The sequence below is a fragment of the Lissotriton helveticus genome, chromosome 3_1 (genome assembly GCF_964261635.1).
Source record: "Lissotriton helveticus chromosome 3_1, aLisHel1.1, whole genome shotgun sequence".
Taxonomy (NCBI): Eukaryota; Metazoa; Chordata; class Amphibia; order Caudata; family Salamandridae; genus Lissotriton; species Lissotriton helveticus.
Window position 1 is genome coordinate 1761386624 of NC_136061.1, and position 16422 is coordinate 1761403045.

The 16422-nt window shown below is 44.8% G+C and overlaps 1 long non-coding RNA gene across 1 annotated transcript in view; it reads right to left on the minus strand.

Annotated features, from left to right (window-relative positions):
• Positions 1-1259: 1259 nt before the first annotated feature.
• Positions 1260-16422, minus strand: part of LOC144825122 (uncharacterized) — a 657153-nt gene continuing 641990 nt past the window's right edge. The window contains exon 3 of the long non-coding RNA XR_013609287.1: positions 1260-1280. This is a non-coding gene — a long non-coding RNA (uncharacterized LOC144825122). The remainder of the gene's footprint in view (positions 1281-16422) is intronic.

Genomic DNA, 16422 nt, shown 5'->3' on the forward strand with positions numbered 1-16422 from the left:
CTTTTCGTTCATCCCATCCATCACGTTCGTCTAAGAACTTATTGGGATTCTTCTCACCAAAAACTTCACAGCTAAGTCGAAGTACATTTCGAGGAGGCTACTACCTGGTTGATTTGTAATTGTAATACACCCGTGCAGAAAGCACACTATGCAGTCTTCAATCTCAATAAGTAAGGAATATATAGCTTACCTGTTTCCGCCACCACCGTTTGATCCCCCACAGGACCGTCCGCCGGCTCTTGCACCGCCTCCTCCCCAGAGGCCTCCGAGTCCTCGCCCAACACAGCCACCTCCGCGCTGGCCCCGTCACCAGATGTTACACCTACAAAGTACATTTAAGAATGTTAGAATACACCACTCACTACTATATAATATTTGGTCTAGGAGAAATGTTAAAAAAACAGAATACAATGTAATAATTTGTGACTGTCTACTCCATAGTAAAAATGTCCCATTTTCCAGGGAAGGCTGTTGTCTTGCTGCACTTTTATGCACAACTGATGAATGCTTGCTTTTGATTTTTAACACGGACCACTTTTTCTCCTAACAGACAGAAGCTTGACTCCTAAGAACACGACCAGGATCAAGTTCAAACCAGGTGAGAGCTCGGCTCGACCACAAGAAATGTGTCCAATTAATCGTCAGCACTAACCACTTTTCCGTTTTCAGTTAAATAGTTTTATGACAAAGTAGATTTTAATAAATGTGTTTACTTTTAATAAAGCTTTTAAACTTAAATAGACTCTGTGGTTTTTGTTCCTCCAGACTAGAGTGGATGAGCTAAAGGTTTTGGAATTTTTGCAAGCATGAGTGCCTCTGACACTTCTTGACTGTGCTGTGACTCCGTACTACTCTCTTGTCCTGCGTACGATAATCTAGAGATCATTGGGGATCTATAATCGGTGACTTCGGGAGCTGAATGACTCTGCCACACTATCTAGTCAGTAAGGAGACAGTGCATAGAGCTATTGCTGAATAGAATGGGAGTCCAATGGAATTGCCAAATGTCCAATCTTAGTTAGCTACACAGACAGACTAATAAGAATAGTCTAGTAATACCACAGGGAGTCATATTCGAGGCAGGATAAGAATTTATATCCAGTCTACAAGAAGATCAAAGACGATTTAGAAAAAATCGAATGAGGAACGCTAGGAAAAAATAGGTACTCTTTATTAAAATGTAAACTTACTGGGGCCAGCAAAGGAGCCCTCGCCTGCCCGATCCTGGCCTGCATCCTCAGCACCCTCCTCCTGTGTCCTCCTCTTGCCCTTGGGGGGAGCTGATGTACAACATGAAAGAAAGAAAGACCAGAAAACATGGATGAGATTTTTCAACCAAATCAAACATTTCAAAAGAACAATAACTAAATATTTTGGAGAAATAGCAAATAGATAGACAACTATTCCACGGGATCTATCTTATGTGGTATACTACGTTATTCGTATTGCCTGATTTGCGGAACGTTGACTTAGAAAGTTCCTATGTAACTCAATAAACAGACTACTAAAGAGGTTTGCCTAGGCCTGGCACTGCAGGCAGCAGTCCGCAGCACGCGAAGTGACAGACAAAGTCCATCCTGCTTGCAGATCAGTGAATACTCAAACTATCAATCCACCCACCACCGCCACTATTTCTTCTTATAGCCATGTGTCTAAAGGAAGGACTGGACTTCAGTCTGTTGGGGCTGATTTAGAAGTCCCTTGCGGCTCATTTTCCTCCATTGTTGCGTGCCTTTTGTGACGCAGCGGCAGAACAAAAGACTCGCCATGGTGTTGGTGCGGCGTATATATTAAAAAAAAACACATATGGGCATATGGGCGATGCATCACGTTGTAAAGCCCTGCGCCATCAGGGGGCGTTCCGGCGCAAGGGAGGGCGTACCTGCGCAGGAACGAATCCTAAAAGTGGCTGAGGGAAATCGACAAGATGTCAATCAGTCACTTTTAGGACAATGATGCATGACTCAAACCCTGCGCGCTTGAAGCCGACGTACGGCTTGATGCAGCATTGGGGAGATAGGGTACCCCAGAGCATTGCTGGAGCTGCGCCATCGTTGGCACGCAACTCCAGCAATGCGCTGCCTTTACGGCACAGATGCGTAAGGCTTCTGTGACGTTTTGGGCCAATGGGTGGTGGTGGCATGGCACACAATTACTGCCGCATCCCTGCTACTTTGCAGGGATGCGCCGGTAATTGAAAATATGACCCTTAGTGTCTAGCATTACGCAGTTCTTATCTTTACACTACACTCATACATAATTTCTCAGGCCAATGAAATGCTTCTGAACACAACATACAAAACAAAGAAGCATAGTAGCAAGCAAGGCTACTGAGAAGGAGAGCAGTGCACCTGAAATGCATAGAAGATTTTGAAATATAATTTACCTCAATGTAATCGGCAGCATTATTGCTGTTGGTAAAGAACAAAGATTTGCAAATAACAGAGCAGGATAAAACAGAGTAGTAAATGTACTACTACTACTACTCACCAAGCCCGGGGACCTCTACGCCGAGCGCGTCCAGCAAGTCCCGCTCCCGGTCCATGACATCGGTCCAGCGGTGGGTGGCCTGGTTATATGTGCGCCGGACCCCAGAGATCTTGTACATGGCCCGGCACACCTTCTCCCACCGCTTGCGACGCTCCCGGATGCCATAGCCAGTCGCGATCTTGCCGCCTCCCAGGATCGTCTTGGGGAGGCGGCGCTGGACGTGGAAGATCAGTGCCGCCACTTCCTCCGCGCTGAAGATCTCCCTCGGGACCACTTGCTCCCCCCTTAAACGCCCGCACGGGAGCCGGGCACGGGGTACGGGACCCTTCCCCTTCTCAGGGTGCTTCCCGGCTCCCTTTACCATGGTCTGGGCAGAAATAGAGTTAAATGATAAACAAGAAATAGAATAGTGAAGAAGAAAAGAAAAGAGTTTAAAAAAGTAGTTTAAAAGTAACTAAAAGCTGCAGAAAACACAAAAATATAGAGCTAGAAAAATAGAGGGATAGATAATAAGTAAAATTAGATCAAAAAAACTTCAAACAAGCAAAGGATGGCAGAGATTGAGAGAGGATAGAGAAAGCATGCCCAGAACCATAGCAATGAATGAGAAACAAGATGGCCGCGCCCGTTCACGACCGCATGGGTAAGTTCGCGCGAGATTTTCCTTGCGAGTACCGCGAAATTGTACTAGCGAGCAGCACACTTTGCGAGATTACACATAGCGGCCGGAAACGGAATTACGTCACGCCAACAAGATGGCCGCGCCCGTGTACGACCGATAGGGTAACTTGGCAAACGTATAGCTAGAAGCGCCTCGCGAACACGCGCAAGATCACGCGAACATACACGTCGCAAAAAAAACACTTTTGTATTCGCACGTATTCGCGGCTTCCGAAATCGATCTCGCACGGATTCGCGCCCCAAAAAACGCGCAAAATTGCAGAAAAAAACGATTTTAGCTAAACTGAAAGCAATGAGCAGGTGCAAAAGTTCAAACTTAACATTAGTAACATTCAAGGTAGTGCTTCCTGATGGGCCCCTCCAGAGTTTGCAACTATTCTATGACCCTGCTATGACCCAAACAGCAGGCTCATAGAATAGCTACAAGTAGACCATAAAGGTCCTGTGAAAATTTTTTTTCACTGCAACAAAAAGCAAATTACAGATAAGGAAGGAAGCAGGTGCCAGCCAGACTGGAACTTTCAAAATTACTGACACATTAATGAAACACAAATTAATTGATGGTAGTTGAAGAAGGGCAGGTGTGCTTGCTTTTTTCAACCACCATAATCTACAGTGATAAATAAACCTAATGGGTGGCAGTGAGGATGTACCAGAGGGTGGCATGGGTGTCCCAGAGGGTGGCAGTGGTGAAACAGAGGGTGCTGTGAACCTGTGATGATAAACCAGACGTAGAAACAACATAGTCGCGGCCGTTGCGAGCCGAAAAGTAAGTTCGCAATTGCGAACTTGTCCCAAAATCGGCGCGAACGCGCGCCAACACAAAAAACTGGAAAATCCGCTAGAGTTCGCGGATCTTCGCGGATTGCGAATCCGTAAATCCGCAAGTTCGCGTACGCGAGATCCGCTAGATCCGCCCATGCTTACTGTGGACTGCCCTCAGAACACGAGGCTGAACTGGGAGGCAGCAGCTGCCTGCGCTCTGGTCCTGGAGGGAACCAGACTCTGCACTGGCAGATACCGCAGTAGATAATCTGGTTGTGCCCACACGCCTCTTGTTGCCTATGCTTTCCCGAAGCAAGGGTGCGGAACCAGGGCCTCAACAAAAGGCAAAGAAGATAGCTCCGTCAAGGGAATTTTGACTAAAGGCAAGATAGACTCCCAACAAGAGAAAGCACCAATGGAAGACACTAAACGTCCGGGTGGAGACAAGAGCATGGACGGCTCAGTAATACGCGAATTCCTGGAAGCACTATTTGCATCATTGCAGGAGGATCTGCAGACAGTTAAAAAGGATCTCATGCTGGAGTACAGTTAGGCACCCCGAGACATCGACGAGGTGGGAGAGGGAGTGAAAGTCCTGGAAGACGGCTCCCTAACTAGAGATGCAGAAATTGAAGCTCTACAACAGGAGATCATTCGCCTACAAGATCAGCAGTTAGAACTCCAGAGTCACGCCGAAGACCATGAAAATAGGTTGCGAAGAAACAGCATTCGCCTTAGGGCAGCCCCCACGGGATCTGAGGGACGGATCTGTAGGGCTATGTCCAGCCTTGTTCAGAAGCATACTGGGAGACAATACGTCGAGTAGCATCAAGTTAGATAGATTTCATAGGGTTGGCCTCCCAAGACATCTCCCCGCCCACCTGCGGACATCCTGGTTTGTGTCTACAACTTTACGGAGAAGGAAGCAATCCTCAAGGTGTTCCAATTGGACCAGAAGATACAATTTCAGAGCCATTCCCTCCAACAGTTTCAAGACCTGGCAGCATCTACTCTACTGAAACAGAAAGAATACTGCCCGGTCACAGGTCACCTCTGCTCTCAGAGCATTTCCTACACCTGGGGCCACCGATTTCACCCTATTTTCCAACTGAATGGCAATTATCACCAATTACACTATTTATCAGAGGCTAATAAAATCCTCAAGATCGCACCATCTGATGCTTCTCAGGAGGGGAGGTTCCTGGACAGGAATGGCCGCAGGGCCCGGAGGTGTCTGAGGCCTGCGCCCTATCGGCCGGACCCTGGCAAAAGAGAGATCAGAGGTGCAGCACTCCATCTCCAGCGGAGACTTAAATGCTGATCCCCCCTCATAAGGTACTGTGCATTGGCAGGGGGGTTGCTGACACAGGGGTGGTGACGGAGGCGTTAACTCATCTCGAACAGTGTTAGCCCGCTCTGCCCTGGTAACCCCCATGGATCCAGACTTCCAAGTCACAAAGGACTTCATGGACTATTTGTTTATTTTAGTTTTTTGTTGCTTGTTTGGGGCTTGGGTATCGTTACAAGGCTTTCCTTTCCACTGACTACTTATGGGCCTAGCGATGTATCTGTGCATCTCTGCGACCGCACCCTGCATATCTGGCTCTCCTGCACGGCGCAGCTAGCATCCTGGGCCCCCCACTTCTGCTCGTCTAGTTTCCACCACCATTTGTACTATGGAGGTCAAACTACTTAGTCTTAATGTAAAAGGCCTTAACAATCCCATTAAAAGATCTGCAATACTTTCCTTTTTAGAACACTCACAATGGGATATGTGTTTGCTTCAGGAAATGCATTTGCTAGTTCAAGACACTCATACAATGCAGAATAAGAGATTCCCACGGCAGTTCTGGTCGTTCGGAGGGGGTAAAGAGGGGGGGGCAGTTATCATCTCCATTCACTTTCCGGGGACTATCTAAGGTACTTGTTTTGAGATTAAGGGTAGCTTATTGGCCATCTGGGTGCAAGTATGCATGCTTCACTTCACAACAGCTTCCCAATATGCCCCCAAAGAATGTCAGGAGAAATGTATTATGGAGGCACTCGCAGGGGTTCTTCAAACCCGGATCAGGTTTTCTTTGTGGGTGGAGACTTTAACTTAGTCATGGACGGGGGTGGGACCGTTCTGGACAACTGACAGGACAGGCAAGGGCCTTCTCCCCAGAGGGACTGACCTGGATAACTGACTGTGGGCTACGCGATGTGTGGCGCCTTCAACACCCCAAAAATTGAGACTACAGGTTTTATTCCACAGCACACAACCCCTATGAATGACTAGACCATTTCCTAGACTTGTAAACAATAGGATTCTATCAATGTGAGTGGTGACTAATTTTAAGTGATATTCTCTAAACTTGTGAAAAACTACAATGTGAAAATTAGGCCTCTCTGCGGGTGGCAGAATGAGGGCACTGTGTGTTTTTAAAATACCCCTCACACACTATGAATCCCATAGTGTCATTCGCCCATCATTGGGGTCTTCCCGTCCCTCTACGGGGTGGGGCGTGCTTCAACCTACGAGTGACACGGGAGCACTTATATTATTTGACAATAGGCTATGTGATGTGATAAGGATAGTGATATGTGTTAGGGAGTGTAGGGACCTGTTTACGTGAATAGTGGTGTAAAAAAAGGTAAAAATTCCCTGGCTAGTCGAAAAAATTTATTTTAATGGCTTCGCAAGCTGGGAACATTAAAAAGGGGGTTAGTAAGTAGAATCACAAGTGTAGTCTACTTTGTCGACATGACATGTTTCATAGGCAGACCCCTCCTGCCTACTCATCAGGATCTCTGTTGATCCCTACAAAAATGCTCAATTCTAAACTAAATGTAAAATGCCTATGGTCCTAAATCTTAACAGCAAAAATTGGCTGCTAGGTTTTGCCTCTGGGCTTGAGTTGGCCCTTAGTGAGGCGTTATCATGAAAAGTTGTCATGAAAAATGACCTAGTATGGTCTCTGTGGAAAGACAAAAGGGAGAATAAAGGGTACATGGTTGTAGAATTGCAATTTGTCAAGCATAATTCATACATGGCTCATTTTTGCATTAGTCACAATATGACTTTGTATCCCAAAGTATTCTCAACATTAATTCTGTATATGACCTGATGAACTGTCTTTCGCCATCGTGGCCAAAGGGTATGAACCCATTTCCTAGCCTATCCTTCGGCATAGGCACAAACAACAGACTCTTCCATTGAGCCTCACTCCCTATCCGACAACACAGCAATCACACTCACCTTTACAACTCACACCCCTCCTCTCAGAAACCACCCTGGTGCCTGCATGAGATACTGTTGCACTCCCCTGACGTTGTGTCCTCAATCAGGCAAACGATCATTAACTACCTAGAAGTTAATGATTTTGGTAAGGTTCCTCTTTCCTCAGTCTGGGAGGCCCTCATAGTGGTTGTCAGATGTGCTTTTATAGTGAAAGCGACTCATGATAATAAGGCCTGGAAGGATAATGGGGAGGAGTTGGGTAAATCGGTGCTAGAACTCTAGTCCATTCACAAGCACACAGGAGCTCCCCAAATGTGGCGCAAGCTGGAACAGGAGCGACTTCAACTTAAGCGCCTTGTTTTTGACAGAGCGGAATATGCCATGCTTCATCTCAAACACAAATTTCATGTAGGGACTAATAAAGGGGTCAGAGACTAGCCCATTGCCTACGTAGCAAGCAGCATGCAAACGCAGTCAAAGCTATTCATATGCGATCTGGTCTGATGACATCTGATGCCCTTGACATTGCAGCAGAATTCCAGCCGTTTTATGCTAATCTGTACAAACGAGACCACATAGCAAACTCTGACCCTCGGCTTTATGCCCAGTCTGCGGCGATCACCCCGCTTCAACCTCTTGAATCAGGGACACTTGATCAGCCCATCAGAATAGATAAGGTGATCTCTGCGATCGCAAGGCTGAAACCCATGAAGTCACTGGGCCCGGACAGGTACAGCTCATTTTTTTACAAGACGTTTTGCTCTGAATAACTGCCTCTGCTGAATCGCCTTTTTAATTCCTTCGCAGAGACTAGAACGCTGACTAAATCTATGCTGCAAGCTTCTATATCGGTAATCCCAAAACCCAGGAAAGATCCCCAGCAATGCAGCTCCTAATGCCCGATATCCTTGCTTAATGTGGATGCAAAACTGTTTGCTAGCATCTTGGCGCACCCCCTCAATCCTCTGGTGCCTGGCCTGATTGACCCTGACCAGGTCGGGTATTTCCCCTCGGGTCAGTGTGGGGACAACACCAAACGTGTGTGTCACCTCATCGACAAATTTCAGCGCTCCCGGGAAGAAGCCCTCTTACTGGCTATAGATGCGGAGACAGCATTGAATAGAGCGCACTTGCCTTATCTATTTGCAACTCTTAGGTGCTTTGGGGTGGGTGAGCATTTTATGATCTGGGTACACTGTATATACAGCGTGCCCAGTGCAACTGTTCCGGTCAATGGAGTGAGATCCGACATGTTCCGCATGTAACGAGGCACAAGGAAGGGCTGCCCGCTTTCCCTGCTCCTCTTCGCTTTATACATGGAAGCCTTCGTTCAATGATTGAGAGATGACCGTAACGGGGTGGGCATTAAGTTTGGAGCTGATCAACATCTGATTAGGCTCTACGCAGGCAACATTATATTTTCAATCACCCAGCCCCTCCCCTTACTCCCTGCTATCATCTCAGAGCTGGATGCATTCAGGGATGCATCAGGCTTCAAGATAAACCTGCTGAAATCACAAATGTTAAATCTTTCCATCCAACCAGTCATGGAGCAAGCCTTACACAGCATGATTTTTTATGGGTAGAAGCTGATCTTCCCTACCTAGGAATAGTATTGGCCCGGGGCCTCCCAAGAATCACGCACACCAACTACTCTAGACTCAGAGCCTCAATCCGTAAAGACCTGGAATTGTGGCTGCGCATTCCTCTATCTTGGCTAGGCAGGATAGTCATGGTGAAGATGAACATGCTACCCCGGGCCCTTTTCATTTTCCAGATGCTCCCCCCCCCCCCTGCCAGGGAGCTTAGTCAGCTCCAACCTGAAATAGATTGCTTCATTTGTGTAGAGATGAAACTCAGACTGCAGAAACAACTACTGCAACACACTAAGCTGGAAGGGGGTCTAGGAGTCCTGAATGTCTTGCGGTATTTCCAAGCAGCTCAATTTAGATATATGATAGAGTGGAATCGCCCAATGACGGAGAAGCACTGGGTCTTTATGGACCAAACGGTGGCGGGCTCGCACATCTGGAGGGAGGCCTGGCTCCCCCGACTCCATAGAACTTGGGCACTCTACTCATCCCTGGTTACTAACCCAAAATTACAAATCTAGGACAGGGTGGTGAGCACAGCTGGGCTCTCTTCATTCGCCCCTCTGATGACCTCATTATTCGCAAGCCCGGAGTTTCCTCCCAGGTTATTATCGGGCATCGCCAAATGCTGGTTGGTAGGTGGCTGTAAGAAGGTAATGCCTCTTCGATCACAATGGCCCATCACTTAAATTACAATATTCTTTAGTGGAGCATGACAGGTTCAGCCATACCCAACTCACTCACTGGATGCTCAGCCCAGACACGCACCATAACGCAAGCAGACCTATGACCCCTTTCGAAAAATGAATGTTCCTCAAAATGGATGACAAGAAACTTACTTCAGAAATCTATCACTTCCTGATGAAAGTTGCCTCCTAAACATAGGACCCTGGGTCAACTTCGATGGGAGGCAGAACGTCAGCAGTCTCTCTGAAAAAGACTGGGGAGACATATTCTATAGGGTGAAAAGACAGAATATCGAGATTTTTATTTAGAAGTACCATAATATCGAGTTGTAAATATCGAGGTACAAGAATATCAAGAATATCGACAGCAAGAATATCGTGGAACAGAATATCGACGGTAAGGTAAGAAATATTGTTTTTTAAATATTGAGGGCAGTAATATCGTTTGTAAAAAGAGTTGTTGTTAATAATATTGGTTTATAATAGTGTTATGTACTTTATTATTTATTTTAAATGTATGTGTTCTATATTTTTGATTAAGTATTGTATTTATTTTTATGTATTACAGTTTTAGAAGTTATTAAAAAAATGTAAAGTAAATTGTGCGTTTTAGTTCCGTAGCGGGTTTTGGGTTTATAGGGAAATAGGGTGGGAAGTAATTTAATAATAATTTGTAGAAGTTAGTAATTATTTTTAATAAAATTTTGCATTTTTATTCTGTAGCGAGGTGTGGGTTTATAGGGGAATAGGGTAATGAATTAATTAATAGTATTTATTAATTAATTTTTATATATTTAATATTGTTTATTTTTGTAATTCTTTTATCAATTGGTTATTAATTGGTTGTTAATTATTATTAATTATTTGTTAAGTAAATTAATTATGCTATTTCTTTAGGAGCGGGTTGTGGGTTTATAGGGGAATAGGGTGGGCAGTAATTTAATTCTAAATATTAATTGATCATTTTTAATAATTAATAATTAAGTATTTATGTTTTGCTACTTGTGGTGAATAATTTATTCTTAATTAGTTATTAATTGTTTGTTAACCATTAAGAATTAATTGGTAAATGTATAAATTGTGTTTCATTTCATATGTTATGTTACTTTATTTCGGTCATTTAGACCTTGAAAGCACAAGGGTAAAAACATACCATTTACACATAATCGACACTTGACTTTAACACATAGGAAGGGTGATTCCAGTGACAGTTCATAATCGTAGCGACAATAATTTTATAAAGATTTTGTACAATAAATAAGTATTTTTAAAAAGTAAAACATCTAAGACAGAATTAAACTAATACCGTTTAATACATTTTTTTAAAAAGGGTCAAAACGGCCCTCTTCCTATTTACAATTAAAAAACATTAAGAATAAACAGAATAGGGGACTAGCAGCAACATCATTATTAAGTACAGCATCAGAGAGAATTCATTTAACAGTACTATTGGTTTAAAACGCAGGTACAAAATATGTTCATAATGTAAAGAACAATTTAAACCATTATCACAATTTCATCCCTGATTTATCTCTTATAATCATCACATTAAACAGAAACTTGGCTACACAAAAAACCACAAGTGATGTATCCCTCCTCATTATACGTTTCGCCTCTCGGTAATGCCTGATACTCAGGTTATTACACAGAGGTTTAATCCATTTTTGCCTTGGAACGGCATACAGGGGACAGAGAATAAAATGTGAGCCTCATCTTCTATTTTCCTACTGTTGCACTCACTGGAGTGGGAATAGTAAATTATTCCCCTTCGCTATCCAACACTTTCCCTTCTGTTGTACTTGGTGGAGTGGAAATAGTAAATTATTCCCCTAGCTATCCAAAACTTTCCCTACTGGTGCACTCGGTGGAGTGGGAATAGTAATTTTTACCTCTCTGCTATCCAACACTTTCCCTACTGCTGCACTCCCTGGAGAGGGAATAGTAATTGTATCCCCTCTGCTATCCAACATTTTAGCTACTATTGCTGTTAATGTAGTGTAAAATATCATTGTAAAAGAATAAACATATTTGAATATTTAAATTTATTATATATATAATATATTTTTATTTTTATTTTACTGGAATGAAAAAGAACCTGAAATAGAACAAGTACAGTCAGGAACGCCGTGTGTGGCAGACATGAGCCTACTGAAGGACTTAACATCCCAGGAAGTTGAAGAACTGGTTAGTCAAACATCCCATTGGAAACAGCCATAAGATCTGAAATACGCATATATGAAAGAGTTCAAACACCATTTAAAGCCAATCAGTGTTCACTCCGCTGTTGCCCAAAGATGGAATCAACATGTTCTCAGACAATGTGATCAATGATCTAATAAAGCTATCGTTATTCAGCAGCAAAGAGTTCATCAAGAAAAATCACAACAAAAGGACTGAATATAACAACCTAATAAATAAGATCAAATTGAGACAAGACATCGTTGTTAGATGGTCAGATAAAGGCGGAAACATAGTCCTGTGGCCTTTAGAGATGTACAACCAAGAAGCAAACATGCAATTGCAAGACAGAGAGTGCTACAGCGGCATCAGCGCAACAAGTACAATAGGAATAAAAGAAAAATTCCACAAGGCACTGTATGAATGGAGAGGAGTGGGACTGCTATCGAAACAAGAGCTGGATTTCTTAAGGAATGATTACCCAATTATCCCACAGCTATATTTTATACCTAAGATCCATAAAGACGCTGAGCGCCCCCCCCCCCCTGGCAGACCGATCATATCCGCCATTGGAGGGCTATTTGAAAACACCAGCAGACTCATAGATTATTTCCTCCAAACCTACGTCCGTGAACTACCAGCATACCTTAGAGACACTGGGGACTTTCTTACTAAAATATATGATCAAAGCTGGAATGACAATTTTGTCTTATGACACTTGATGTACATACTTTATACACAAGCATTAGACACACAGGCGGTCTTAAAGCTTTAAGTCACCAAAGGTTGCGTCGTTAGCAGAGCAACACATGTGGGCCTCTAAAATGGTAAATTAACTCTATCTTTTCTTTTGCGTTGCGCGACTGTCTGCCAAAAACTATAGTAAATTTGGCCTTAAATGTGTCCCTGAGCATATATAATTTCATCATGTGCTAAAGTTTTGAGGCATCAGAAATAAATAATTCAACAAATTCAAAGTCCAGATCATCATTTTGAGAAAAGGGGGACCTGGGATGCGACCTCGACCAGAAATATCCTGCCCAAAGCATGCAGCATCTCTGACTCGAAGGACAGCAGAATCTAATAAATCTATGTACTAAGTTTACCATCCATGAAATTACAGTTGATGGGTTTCAACTGGTTTTAACTGGATCCAGTTGTGGCATGTGACTTTTGAATTAGTGAACTAAAACGTCCTATGAAAAAACACAGAATGGCAATCCGACAGGTCGAGGAAACATCCAGGCTGCAGTTAGCAAGTCCAAGAGGCAAATAGATTCTTCCAAATTACAGTTTACTACTTGTCTACTCCTGCATGCCATTCAGGCGGTCATGGGTAAAACATCCGTAAATGGCCAACTGAAACATGAAGCCGCATTATGTCTCAAACATGGGTCTTAAATGGACACAGTTTGACCATGGTAGTCCACTCTGCTCTCTAAGCAGGCCTCTAGCCTGTCGCCTACTGGGGAAATGCCAGCATGGCAGTGTGGACTGTTCGCCTTCGAACCAGTATGTGCACAAGGAATGCATTTATTGAGGAAAGCAAAGTTAGCATTGCCCCACAGCACTGGACACTCGTTTAAAGGGAGGTGCTACTCAGTGCTTTAAAAGTGAAAGGTACTCTTAAATTGAGCTATGAATGTAGCAAGTGGGCCGGGTTTGGGGTGGGGCTAAGGACAAGACATATAAGACACTTCTACTATGTGGCCGAATACTTATATATTCTTGAGTGTGCACTCACAGAAATAAGCAGCAATGCTCACACAAAACATTCCAAAAATCTCCTTTAAAATACATCCCTAGTATCTGGATTCTCTCCCTCTTTCACTCGCTTTTCTCTCACACACACACACAAACATGCACACACAAGCAGGCAAACACCCAGACACAAGCAGACAGACACTCACACAAAAGACTCAGGTGGGATAAAGGCCATTTTACACCCCTTATCTCCTGTGGCTTTCTTAATTGCTGCTATTTCTGCTGTCAGCGGGATGCCTGGATTCGAGTGTGTGCACAAATGCACACCATGGTGTGAATGTGATTGACAGCATAGGGCCTGATTGGACCCAGCTCTGTCAAACACAGCGTGGTGGTGAACACCTGACATTATGCAGGTGATCCCTGCTGAATTTTTTAGAGGTGGCTCACTTTGGGCTAGAGACACTTTGGTTGTCAGACAGCCTCGTTCCTGCGCGTGAGCCAAAGCAACAATGAGTCTACCTTTGATGAGTACCGGTACTCTCCTTGGCAGCAGAGAACTGCCAGTACTCAGAGCGGTAAAAATGAGAAGTGCCGGTACTCAGTACGGGTGAGTACCGGCCCATTTAAAACACTGGTGCTACTGCTAACATAGTTACCATACGATAGGGGAAATGAGAGACAATAGCTGCATCGCCTTCACCACCTGGGCAGCAAGAGGGGGCGCGAGGCGCAGGCGGTGCTTATTGAATGGCAGCTGAAGGCGCTGTTGTTTGATTCATCGGAGCCTGGCAGCATTTCCATTAACTCAGAAACACTTGTGAAGATGTTAAATTGCCTCATTTCATTGACTTCGTATCTTGTCGCCAGTAAATCATTTGTCTCAGTGTCAGTCTTTTTCCTAAATATAATTTTTAGTATGTAATTTTTCCCCTGAAGTGATTTATGCCTGACTAGGGGTGTCACTCTGCTGCGAGCTATGGTGAACTGTGCACGCTGTGACGCAGACTGTAATTGCAGGGGTCATCAGTAACGCAGCATCTCACAAAATGATAAACCTTTAGCAGCAATGAGATCAAAAGATCCATGTGCATGCTCAAACGAGGTGCTTCCTGCGGCTGCTGGAGGGCTCAAGTGCAGGAGGTAGGCAGAGAGGCTCTCACTGGGGGTCGGCCAGGAACCAGTAGCGGTCGGTGGTGGGAGTAGATGCCAGGCGGTGACGTGGGGAGGGGGAGGGGCAGGGCGGGGTAGTAATCTATGGATTACGGAGGATTATGTAGAGATGCAGGCATACACTAATAAGGACTCTGAGGCCAGGAGATGGTTAATTGGTTTTATTTATATTCTCCCTAAAGAGCGCCGAGCCTCTACCCTATTCCGGCTCTGCTCTGGCTGCCTACGCGCTCTTCGCGCCACTCACACGCCTCTGCGCGCGCAGCCGGCACCGACCGCCCACACGTCACGTCGCCGACGTGACGTGCATCAACTAGACTGTCTCTACATATCTCCCTTTTTTCCACACAAACATTTGTAACTTACAGTCCGTCGCTCAGATCATAGTCTCTGAACCTCATGGGCTTCACCACCACTCTGCCACTCCAAGTCTGTCTTACTGGGGTGGTGTGGTTCTCCTCCTCGCCGTTCCTTCTGCTTCCTCTTGCCTCTCCTTGTCCATGTCTGTCTCCGCCATTCTCATCTGCTCTTGTTTCCTGCTCGATGCTCCTTGCTTCCGCTTGTCGTTGTTCTCCTCCTCCCGGGGCTTGTTCATTCTCCTGATGTTCCTGTTGCCCGAGCTCGTTCTCTTCTTCTCCACCTGCTCTTCCATGGTCCCAAGTTAGGATCTTATTACATCTGGCCATGCGGTCCTGTGACCATGTGTTACCGTCACTCAATCTGGCCGCTCTACCCTTAATTTCCTTCACCTGCATGGGCTTGCTGTATTTGCTCTCTCCCTTTCTTTGTAGTGTGGGCAACTTTACTCTCACCCATTCACCTTCCTTGAGCTCTGTGTCACGCACATTCCTCCTCTCGTTGTAATGTCTTGTGTATACTGCCTGGGCTTTTTCTATGTTGGCACGCACCACTGCGGGGGACCATTCGCTTACTATCGTTTTTTCTTTCCATACTCGGTTGTCCTGGGTGAATGGTTCCCGGCCACGCAATAACTGGAAGGGGCTATAGCCAGTGCCCGTGGGAGTGATCCTGTATGCCCATAACATGTGCCATATGTCCTTCTCCCAGTCTTTGTTGTCTGAGATGGCCGCTTGGATTGATCCCATCACCACCCTGTTGAAGCGTTCCACTTGGCCGTTTCCCGCCGGGTGGTAAATGGATGTGGGTAAGTAAACATATAAATAAATATAATGCAATGCAGTTCACACAACAAAATTTGTTTTATTTATTTATATGTTTACTTACCTGTAATCCTCCGTAATCCATAGATTACTAACCCCACCCTGCTCCTCCCCACGTCACCGCCCGGCAGCTACTCCCACCACCGGCAGCTACTGCCAGGAACTACATCTTTAACGCCAACTATCATTTGTGCTCAACATAGCTTTGCAATTTGGGCCCAAATAGCTGGAGTTTCCTGCTGCAGTGTCCGAAAATCGTGAGAATATGTTTAGAGACTCATTTACTTTATTTAGACACACATCAGCGCTGCCAGCCTCCCTGCTGGCTGCATAAAAGGACAGAAATGCGTCCTATCTACAACATACGGCGCATTCCTGTCCTCGTCACCTGCACCTGAGCACAAACAGCAGCTGTGTGTCAACACAGATACCCCTGCATCATGGTGCAAGGGTGTCTGTGTTGCAGGGATGATTGTTGTTGTGCAGGAAGGGACCCCTTCCTGCACAAATATTTTTTCACGCAATGTGAGTGGTGTAAACTGTTTACTCCCTTTAATTCCCATTGTGTTCTTCTAAAATTTATTTTTGAACCATGCTATGATAACCATTGCACTGCCTGCAAATTGAATGTGGGGTTTAGGTGTTTTCAATTAAAATCATATAAAAACAAATAATGTTTTTGATGCGATCAATAATTGCTGCTACTTACCCACGTAAGCATGTGCTGGAATTTTAAGAGTGCTTAATTAGCT